The sequence below is a fragment of the Mya arenaria genome, chromosome 17 (assembly GCF_026914265.1).
Source record: "Mya arenaria isolate MELC-2E11 chromosome 17, ASM2691426v1".
Classification (NCBI taxonomy): Eukaryota; Metazoa; Mollusca; class Bivalvia; order Myida; family Myidae; genus Mya; species Mya arenaria.
Window position 1 is genome coordinate 52878559 of NC_069138.1, and position 12001 is coordinate 52890559.

Genomic DNA, 12001 nt, shown 5'->3' on the forward strand with positions numbered 1-12001 from the left:
GAGGTAAAGGGGGTTAACTGCAATCAGTGCTATATCGTCCGCGAATGATGGGTTACCTGCCTTGACTGACATGACACTGCTTCCGTAGTTACTGTTCTCGAGTGTGACGAGTAGTTCATTGATGTATATTAAATAGAAAAAAGTTGACAAAACTTCTCCCTGCCGAACTGAGCGTTTAACGTTAATGGCCTTTGATGTACTCCCGTTTGTACGAACTACGCATTTAAGACTGCTGTATGATTGTATTATTAAGCGCAATAGTTTTCCACATATTCCCAACTGTCCAAGTTTGTAAAATAGACCACCGTGCCACACCGAATCGAACGCAGCTTTCTGGTCGAGACAAGCGGTGTATGCATTACTGCCACTCTCAATCTGTGTATAAACTGTTTCCTGGAGGTTGAATGCAGTTGTAATGCAGCTAAGTCCTTTCTGGAAGCCTTGTTGTTGTGCCGACGGGAATGGTAAATTAGAGGTGGTCACATGGTTGTTAATTCTTGTCAGCAGTATCCGTTCAAATATTTTACAGGTACACGGAAGTAACGAGACAGGTCTATAGCTGTTAGGGTCGCTTTTAGTTTTACCCTTTATTTCCATATATCTGGGACTTTCTCGTTACGTCACACAGAGTTAAAAAGCTTGATAAGCGCATCTCGAATAATCACGCCACCATGTATAATGTGTTCGTTGAGAACATTGTCTATTCCTGGTGATTTCTGTTTATTAAGAGTATGTATAACGTGGTCTATTTCCTTGATTTCAATGTTTGCTAACAAGTTTGGGTTGTTTAAATTATCATTTGCGGCAAAAATATTTACGCAGTTTAGTGTTTCAATATCGTTTGATGAAAGCGGGTATTCCTGATTAAATACACTTTTGAAGTAATCCTGGAAGCCGTCTACCACTTTATCGTCACTGTACTTGGTGCCATCAATAATTAAATCACTGCAAATATCAGGACGCTTCCCACTTTTACGCTTTAGTGTTTTCCAAAATAACTTGTAGTCAAGTTCAGCGGTTTTGTTAAGCTCATCAAAGTAATTATTTTCGCTCTCATCTTGCTTTTTCCTTTTTATGATTCGAAAGTTTGCTTTGGCCTGTTTGTACTGTCGGTATGACACATGGTCATTCCCCCTTGGGCGCCCTGCCGCCATCCACATTCTACGCAGGCGCCTCGCGATGGTATGTGCGACCTTAACCTCCTTGCACCAGTAGGGTTTAGCCCTCTTGTTAAACTTACTGACCGGCAAACGACGCGCAGCACTGTGAAGCGCTTCTGTGATCAGAGTGTTCAAAAAGTTCGGGTCGCATTTTTCACTTGCTGTTTCTAAAACACATTTAAGGTCACATTGTATAGAGTTTGGATAATTTCCAAACTGCTCGCTAGTACACTTGTGCCACGCAATGCATGGCCCCCTAATATTTAATGTCTGCGTTTTAGGTTCAACATGAAATGACATGATAAGCGGAAGATGGTCTGACGTAAATATCTCTTCACTTTCAATTATCTTGAATGATTCTATATGATCTCTGAATGTTGGCTCGATAAATATATAATCCAATATAGATCTAGTTGGTACAAATGTATGAGAATTTTTCGGATTACAGGACAGTAAATTGTTTTTCTGGATGAAATGTGTGAGCTTTCGTGATTTCTGGCTCCCTTTACCACCATCCTGAAGAAACTGGCCGTTGAAGTCCCCTGCGGCTATAACGCTCCCCGTGTTTCATGAGCATTTAGGCGATTATATATTTATTGCTGAATTTTCATCCCCGCCAGCCCCCTCCCCCACCTCTTTATATTTGCGTATTGGTCCAGTGTATTGTCCGGGAACGGCATTTATACATACCAGTCGGTGTCGATGTAAACATTCACCTACATTTTGTATGAGAAAGGAGAATTGTAGCGATGGTGACCGTTGTTCGTCTAAACTTGTATATGGTCCATTATCCAATCCTTATGAATCCTTATGCAATAAGAAATGGCATAAACACATATTCGATGATGAAACAGTCATATTAAAAAAACAATGTCAACTCCCGGCCCGATTTATAAATTTGGATGAAAATCAAGCCATATTGGCATTAAGCTACTTGATAAAAAAGTAAGACATGAATGTTGATAAGATTAATTAAATCATTTTGAGTTTGATCTTAACAATACTATGTTACTCGTATATTCAAATATAACATCATATACATTCAACTAACTTTCTTAAATAAACGTTTTAAAAAAAGTTTAAAATTTTAAGGTTTATTTGATGTTTATATTTGTTGTACATGCTGTGTTTGTTTATATTCTTCAGGTCATCAGTTATAACTAACCAATTTTCTGTGCTTGTCTATCCCTGTTTCAAAATGCACCAAGAAAATCGTTTCAGGTATTTATGTTACCAATTACCATTAAATCTGTTTATGTTAGATCTTGTCCTACTTATTCAAACTGTCACATAGCATGGTCAGTTCAACAGCAGTAGATTTATCCAGGCTTGGTCAGCTTCAGTGCGGTATTCCGGATCAGTAACAACATTTTCATGTATAATTTAAACAAACCCATTTTATGAATGATATTTTTGAATATTAATTAAATGAAAGCAAATTATTCCTAAGATGAACTTAACTAGTCTGTAGCAAAATGTTGAGGCTATTATTGGTATTTACACGCTTGACTTAACCTTACCAATTCAGTTAATTCCGAATCAACTTGTTTTGCATGGGATCAAAGTAGGACTGTCCTCAGAGCAGTTTGGAAAGTATGTGAATGGATTTGAAGTCACTAAATTTGAAGAATATAATGTAGTTAACATTGCTTTTACAAGTTGGTGCACAACTTATTTTCAGTTAATCAATAGCCCTGTGTCTTTAGGATATAGCATAGTAATTTCTAATAAAGGGGTCATTTAAGAGAACAACGATACATTAATTCTAAAGTTTCAATCGACATAGTTTGCCTTTGGCCATTTACGAAATATAACCACACACACACATTCACTTTTTATTTTGTCACGGTAACATATCGTTACAACAGACATGTAATAACATATACAGGCAATTGGGTAAACAACATGACGGAAAATAACAATTGAGGCAATTTTACCACCGGGTACAGTGACAAACCGCTAACAGGCATGATAAAGGAAATCAATGTAATACAAAGTTTTACAGCTTAAGAAGTTTGCATGTACAAATGTATACTACTCGTTGATCTGCTAACTTATTTGTAGTAAAAACAAGTCCCTTAAACTTGCCTCGGGATATTTTATGAATGGAAATTCGCCTCGTTTCATTGGCTAGCGGTACAAAAAGCACGTGCAGAAATTTATGAATGGTGTAAGTGGTCTTGGTCTTGCTACAAATTTAATATGAGATTATTTAGATTTAACTAGTTATGAATAATGGCCTTTGTTGAGATAATGATCGCTGCGTGATTTGGAATACAAGCCTGGAGGTGAGAAGAAGTAGAGTAATTAATAATTGTTAAAATTTCACGTGATTCATCAAATATCTAGCGAACTTTGACAGATTAACGAGAGTTTTTTTATTACTTGTATTTAGGAGCTTGCTATACTTTATCATATTTGGATGCTGCCAATAATATCGAGAAATGAAGATTTTTCTTTGATCCTGGAAATATTTGCACGTTAATATTAATGGTAGCTGTCGCCAATGTCTGACTGACAGAGCGAACACCGCCTGTGTGCGTATTCTATTTCTTGCCATGCTAAAGTTTCAACTGGAATTATATGGTGTGTGTGTGTGTGTGTGTGGCACCTAATATATTTAAGAATTGTCATCACTGTCTTTTTCTCGGGTACTTTTATGGCTTTTTCAATTAGTGCATGTCGCACGGAGATCATTTGTTTTCATAACCACATGGCCAGTGGGTCATAAATCTACGAAACACGAATTATTAAAATTATTAATTAATTTCATCGACAAGCTGCGGAAAATATTATTATCATATTATGCATGAATTGAATAATGGTAAATAAATAAATAAATAAATAAATAAATGAATAAAATAAGTAAATAAATATGCAGCAGGTTTATCTCACTTATAATTGTATTCAAACGATTTTATATTATCTGTGACATCTGCTTTGATGAATGCTGATAAAATAAGATCATATCTAAGATAAGGCGTCAAAAGAGACCGATTACTTATTAAACACAACAAAAATATTCATTAATTTCAAGTTTTTTAATTGCATTTTATTAAAATTGCATTACGTTATAATTTTGAAGAAACCAGATTTGTTTTGATCTTAATTTTATTGAAAATTGTTAGCTTACTTTCTTCATAGTTTGATTCCTATTATGAACTTCCTTTTATTAAAAGCCGTTTACCCTAATCCTCCCATTGGTATGAGAGAGTATGAAGGAGTTGAAATAAAGATGCTCTTTAAAGATTGACAAATTTAAGTTTGGTCTCATCTGATGAATTTGGCATCAATGCCTTCATTTCAGTCATATAAGACACCTCACAGTATAACAGATCTCAACTGTTTTGAAAACTGCCGAAATATTTAGTTTTTTTTAAAAACGTTAGTATTATTGTAACGCCTTTAGCCATAAAACATCAATTTTCAAACCTAAATATCAACAATTGTGATCTGATCATTTGTCAGCAGTCATATATCATTGAATTCCAGAATATTACGCAAAATTGGCTCATTCCAAGACAAAAAAAAATAGTCAAAACGGTCAATCTGTGAGAGTGCAATTTTAATACTCATTTATTATTATGTATGTAAAAGAAATGCAGAGGAAGTCAAAATCAATGTAATTGTGTTAATGTCAGTGTTTTTGGCTCTCGTTATTTGTTTAATCTTTCTCTAAATCATAAAGAACTCATTTGTAATAAATATTTAGAAAAAAAACGTATTATACAACTGAAGTACAGATTGTCGGAGGTCATGGCGGATAACAAAGGGCGACTGATAAGCCACGCCTTATTTGGACGTTGATTGGTCAGTCGGGTATTGGCCGGCTAGTTTGACTGACAGCCCGCGTTATGTCAATTAGTGACATGATCATTTGCTTTGAAACTCATAAAACTATACGAAATACAACTAAAACACACAAATTCTAAATCTTATTAATTAATTCGACAGACTGCGGGAAATTTAATAACACAATAAAATATAAATAGAAATAATGAAAAATAAATACATATGAAAAATAAATACATATGTAGATAGCCAGCTTCCTTATCTCACTAATTATTGTATTTAAACAAATGTGACAACTGACTTGAAGAATGCTGAAGAAATCCGCTCTGATGTCATATATAAAATAAGAGGCATCTGTTTTTAAAGAAATTAGACTGAATACTTAATAAAATCAAGAACAATAATTATTAATTTCAAGTTTGCATGATTTTCATTGATAGCGGTTGACTCTAACCTATCCATTGGTATGAGGGAGTTGCAATAAAGATGCCCTATCTTTAAAGTTGCACTCTCTTAAGTTTGACAATTTTTACTTATTTACGTTTTGTCTCAGAATCAGCTTAATTTGGCTTTTAGCCATACAACATCAATTTTTCTTTTTTGCTATGCATATTTATGCGACTATAATAATTTCAATTTACGTTGATATAATAATAATAATAATAATAATAATAATAATAATAATAATAATAATAATAATAATAATAATAATAATAATAATAAATAATAATAATAACAACAAATATAATAATTATAATAATAATAGTAAATAAAACAGTTTTAATCTTTAGTTTAAATTTTCAAGAAATGCGTAAGTTTCAGCCAATATTTAGCGACTGGTCATTAAACCAATCAAGAGCGTATAATCAATAGCCAATCGTAACGGTGGGATGCAGAAAGTGCGAGAATCGATATCATCTGTGTCATTACATGAGCCAAATAACAACAAGGAAGAATACCCAACAATAATGAGGTTAGACTACGAGCTAGCATATTATAAGATATAATTGTTATTTATTTTTTGATGGGACACCGATTATTAGTTAATTATTATGTCTGTGAACCGTGCATAGGTATTTATCATTCGAACGTGAACCATTGAACAACCGGATAAACTTTAATTCTGATGAAATGTGGGTTTGGTATTTTCATTAAGGTACAGCATTGTGAGCATAAAATATCTTTTAATTAGAATAAATACACATCAGAATAAAGACGGCAATCTAAAAGGTTTGACATTAGACAATTTTTGGCTCGCTGGTACAATTTTGAGGGGAAACAAAATAATAAATATGTATGCCTTTATGAATTAATACAAGCTATGTATTGAATTTACTTTGATTAAATATTAGTTGGCAAACATTGACAATTTTTCATAGAAATGTCATGTACAACACAGATTTATGTTTATGTATTATCATCACATCTGGGAATGGACTGGCTGAATTTTTTAGAGCTGCACTCTCTCAGATTGACCGTTTTGACATAAAATATTTTGTCTCAGATTAAGCTAACTTTTGTATAAATTCTTTCAATTCAAGCACAAAGATCACAGTCAATTGCTAAAAAACTGCCAAAGATTACAGTTTTAAATGCCTTGAGAGTGCATTTTTAACAAGTCTAGACTTAGACATATATAGGTTGTGTCACATTTTCTAATGGTTTTTCTATCACAGGGTTTTCTAACTTCATGGTGATGAATTTGCCATATTGCTGTGTTGTATCAAATCTGCTTTTCAAATGTCTGTACGCCATAAGCTTGTTGTGTCTGTATAGTTTCTTTTTTCAGTGACCTGATGTCCGTGCGCAAATTGACCTAATGCCTGAAGCCAAGAAATCGCGGAATGGAACTCATATTACTAATAATTAGTTGTGTAATGTTTTCATGATGTTTGTTTTAACAGCCTGTATAAATTGTTGTTTGACAAGACACTGGAATTTTAATCATATAACATTCTGATTGAGCAAATGCCACAATGAAATGATTTTGTTAAGGCAGATCTAGAATGACATTAAACATTGATTACTCAAACATGATATTTTTAAGTCTTATGAACTTATATAAATAGTAGTTTTACCTGTCTATAAATAATGTTTTATAAAAAACAGCATTTATTTGTTATTTCTTATCATTCGTGTCTAACACGGTCAAACCCTTTCTTTGTCCATCCCGTATAAGGTCCGTACATATTGATTATGTACGGGTCTGTATATCCATCCCGTACACGTTGCGTGTACGGGGTCCTATATTCATCCCATACACGTTGCGTGTACGGGGTCCGAATATCCACCCCGTACATGTTGCGTGTACGGACTCCGTATATTCATCCCGTACATGTTCCGTGTACGAGTCCGTATATCCATCCCGTACACGTTGCGTGTACGGAGTCCTATATCCATCCTGCACACGTTGCGTGTACGGGCTCCGTATATTCATCCCGTACACGTTGCGTGTACGAGGTCCGTATATCCATCCCGTACACGTTGCGTGTACGGGCTCCGTATATTCATCCCGTACACGTTGCATGTACGGGGTCCGTATATTCATCCCGTACACGTTGCATGTACGGGGTCAGTATATCCATCCCGAACATGCGGATGTACGGGCTCCGTACATCCATACATATATTTTTTGGCAAAAAATGCTATGCTTAAAATATGTATTTCTTCAAAAACACGTGAAAGCAATAAAAAATATTTTTTATATAAAATGATAACTCCGTATATCCACGGGTACGGGGATGAATATACGGAAGTCCGTACACGTGGTGTTCCGTATACGTATTCGTGTACGGGTCCCGTACACGTTGGGTGTACGGGTCCGAACACGCCCGTATATTCAAGATGTACGGGACCGTTCTTTCTCGTATATTCAACCATTTTCCGCAGTGTAAGTCAAGTTAATTAATTCTTCTGTATAGGAAATGAAGAGCCTTTTTTGCTTGTTGGGCTAAATGTTTTTTGGCTTTATTAAATTTCCCAGTTGGGCTAAATACCATTCCTAAATACTTATAGTTATCAACGATTCTAGCTCTTCTCAACGATCTTCTGTTCGCCCCAAATATCATGACCTTTGTTTTGTTTATATTGACCTCGAGCTTCCAATGCTGACAATATTCGTTAAAATCACTAAGGCATTTCTGAAAATCGTTTTGTGATCTGGCCAGTATAACTGTATCATCGGCGTACAACAGGACAAGAATTTTTAAATAGTTCGTTAAATCTTCTACTAAATACTCAATCGTTACTCCATCATTATTTATAGTATCCAGAAATTCGTACAAATCATTTAGGTAATAGGAGAAAAGTATTGGAGAAAGATTTTCTCCTTGGCGTAAGCCTATGTTACAAGAAAATGTTGTTGAGCTATTTTCATTAAGTTGAACGCAAGATTTGATGTTCGAGTACATATTTCGCACAATTTTATGAATCTTGCCGTCTATGCCCATTGAAATAAATTTTTGGAATAATTCAATTCTAGAGATGGAGTCAAAACAACGTTTGAAATCGACGTACCCTACAAAGAGCTTTTGTTTCTGTAATCTTAATAATTCGGTTAAAAAGTGTAAGGTAAAAATATGGTCCGAGGTGGAATGATTTTTCCGGAAACCTGCTTGATTTTCAGAAATAATTCTGTACTTATCCGAGAATTTAGTTAACCGTTCGTTAAGCACAGCTGTAAATAATTGTCCTAAGCAACTTAAACTTGTTATCGGACGATAATTTTCAGGAGATTTTGTTGATCCCTTTTGCTTGTAAATTGGTATAATTTATTGTGTGAATGATAAGTTATGTTACATGTTCTCTAACATATGTATATGTTTAATTTATAGTCATGTCGTTTAAGTGTCTGTCAGTGAATATTTAAGTATGAATGCAATTATTAACAGAATGTCTTATAGTTGTAAGTGCAAATGTATCTTTTTAGTTTTAACATTGTCAGTTGACTTATTTTCAAAGATAATGTTTGTTTGTTTGTTTTCCTTTTGTTTCTTTACTTTGAAGGCCATATTGAAAATTAGAATATATGTTCGCATATGTCTTAATGTGTAACCTTCGGTAAATAAAGCTTTTATTATAATTATTATTATTATCATTATTATTATTAAGTTGGCAAAGTACGATTTATTCGCATGGAACATGTATATAGTTCATGCTATTTTTACAATTTAGTTGACACAAACTTCTTCTAGCAAGAAAGATTTTCCATTGACCGTGACCTTGGAAACCAAGATCAATTATATGTTTCATATTATAAAAGTAGCAATAACAACGTAAAAAATTAATTTAATGCGGTATATTAAAGTGATATATCATTTTAAAGGTTACGTCATTACAAACTCAAATATGCACATTTTTTCAAAATCCATCAATTTTTGACAGAATTATGGCCCTTTTAATTTTACATTTTTATCAATTTTTCTGGCAAAATAGGTCAAATTCAAAACTTCGGAATTTAAATGAAATGAATAATGTCAAACAACACATTTTGTTTATTTTCTATAAATTTAATACACATTCCTAAATATCAGAACCTAAACAAAGTTTTAAGCAAATTATTTTACTTTAAAAAAATGATGAAAAAACGTCCATTTTTAAGAAATTTTAAAATTCCTTTATATTTTGAAGAATGAGCTTGAAAAAGGTAAAAGACAAAGAACATTTACATTCTTCCATTCACTGCTTGACTGTTGCATTTTAACAATTAATAGTTGCAAACAAAAAAATAGTTGCCATGGTAACCATTCAATAAAAATACAAAAAATGCTTTAAACATCGCTTTTTGTTAAAAAGGAGAATTATGTACATCTTGCCATGATTTGCCTGACAGTTGTAATAAAGGTGAACTTCAACCCATCTAGCAATTCTGAATATTTCAATATAAGTATGAGATTGTCAGTAATTTTCAAGGTTAAATTATAAATATAATTGTATACAAAGTATGACCAAATGTTTAACAAATAACAGAAATATTTCATTGACTGAAGCGGACATGCTAAAAAGTATCACATTGAAAATACAAAGGTTTTTAGACAACAATTACAGTTTCTTAAGAAAACTAGACTCTATAGTTACCATGGCAACTGTTTAAATGCATACACATGTATAACACACACATACTTTGACTGTTAACCCTTTAACAACTTACTTAATAATGCATTTTTGGAAAATACTAAGTATTAAAAGCACGTCAGATGAGCATAAAGTGCCTTGAAATGCATTACACCTTTTCATAAAAATGACTTTTCAATCGGTAGATGTGACAAGTATTATGTGTAACAATGCCAAAGATCTCGACAAATTACTATTGTAACTGTCTACTTTCACTTATTTGCCCAATCAACAATCGACAAATTATTTCAAAGCGGCATTCTAAATAAGTGACATGCGTAAGAGGTATTAGTGTATGTTATTTCGAAACAAGCAAACCAAATAGGATACGATATCTGTTTATTTCAAATGCAGACGTCACATGAGCCTTCGATACCATCCGACCTCTAAACAACAGAGGAAATTATGTTTGTCTGTTTCAAACAATGTAAAACCAAAACTGGTGTGGTCCTTTATTTTGTGTTACATGTTTCAGTCCTTCGCTGAAAAAAAATGAAAAGCCTAATCACGCCATAACGCACGAATATGTATTATATTAATTGATAAAAATACCAAATTACATGTAACGGAGGAAAACAACAATACGGCGTTACGCGCATTAAAAACACCAACAAGAAAGCTTTAAGAAAGATTAAAACTATTTGGTTTTACATTAAATGAAAAAGATCACGTTACAATAGTAACAATATACATGCATTTATATCGAACATATTGATAAAACTAAAACAAACGAAAACGTAATTGCAGTACGGCATGAACAGTAGCATAAAAGTATTTATTTTACACGTATATCGAAATGTTTGAATAAACAATTAAAGATTAAAGTACATTCTTAAAATATAACTGTATTTGTATAAAGCAATTTGAACATATATATGGTATATAAGTGAGCCATTGAATTCCTTAAATGTTAAAATTGGCTTCATAACTACACATCAACATGGTTTTTTTTTATCAAATAGAACGATGAATGAATACTCACAAACAAGTAAAACTATGTTTAAACATATAAACCCATAACTAAGCCAGTAATCGGATAGCCTAATAAAGCTTAATGTTAAATTGTAGTGCAGGGTGACTCCATTAAATTCTTGTATCATTTGAAAGGTCTTTGCTTGCTAATTGCTTATATTATGTTTAGAAATGAATTGGAATAATTGCTCTATATTTGAAGTTAAATTGGACATAAACTAACCAATTTTGCCATCTTTTGATGAAAAAACATCTTGTCTGTCATAATAGATTAGGATGTACTTTTGTATATTATTTTATCTGCTCATAAAACCCATTCAAATGATACTAAAATAGCATGAGGTCTCCCGGCTTCCACAATTAACATATTTTTGTAACGGATACCATAAGCATTATTTACATAAATGAGCGCCTACACGACATGCACTCTTAGTGAATGCTTTCTGTGGTTTATACAGATTTCTCCGTGTAATAAGATTAAACGCATGTCAGTGTTTCAAGCATTGAAAATATTTTATACTGAAATATATCGTCTTACTAAATAAAAAGCAAAATCATCAAACGATGTAACTTGCATGTTTGGGCATCTTCATTAAAACTGTACACATTTGCTTATGTGATGATTGTCTCCGTTGGTCAAATATTTAAATGACAGGAATAAAGTTAAATTAAAAAGACGGACAACATATCGCAGATAAATTATAAAAACATTTATAAACACAATTATACCATAAGTTGCACAATGAGGTGCTTATGTATAAGGTACTACACCCATTACTCGAAGAGTGAAATATTTTATGTATCCAAAATGCCAAGCTTGCAATGCAATACGTAACATGCGTATATTGAAATAGTCTTTATCCACATACTACTTATTGCACAGTAGCTTTCTCGATTTCATTAATGCATGATCGTAAACAAAAAAGAAACTCCCGGATATGGTAAAAATACAAGCATTGGATAGA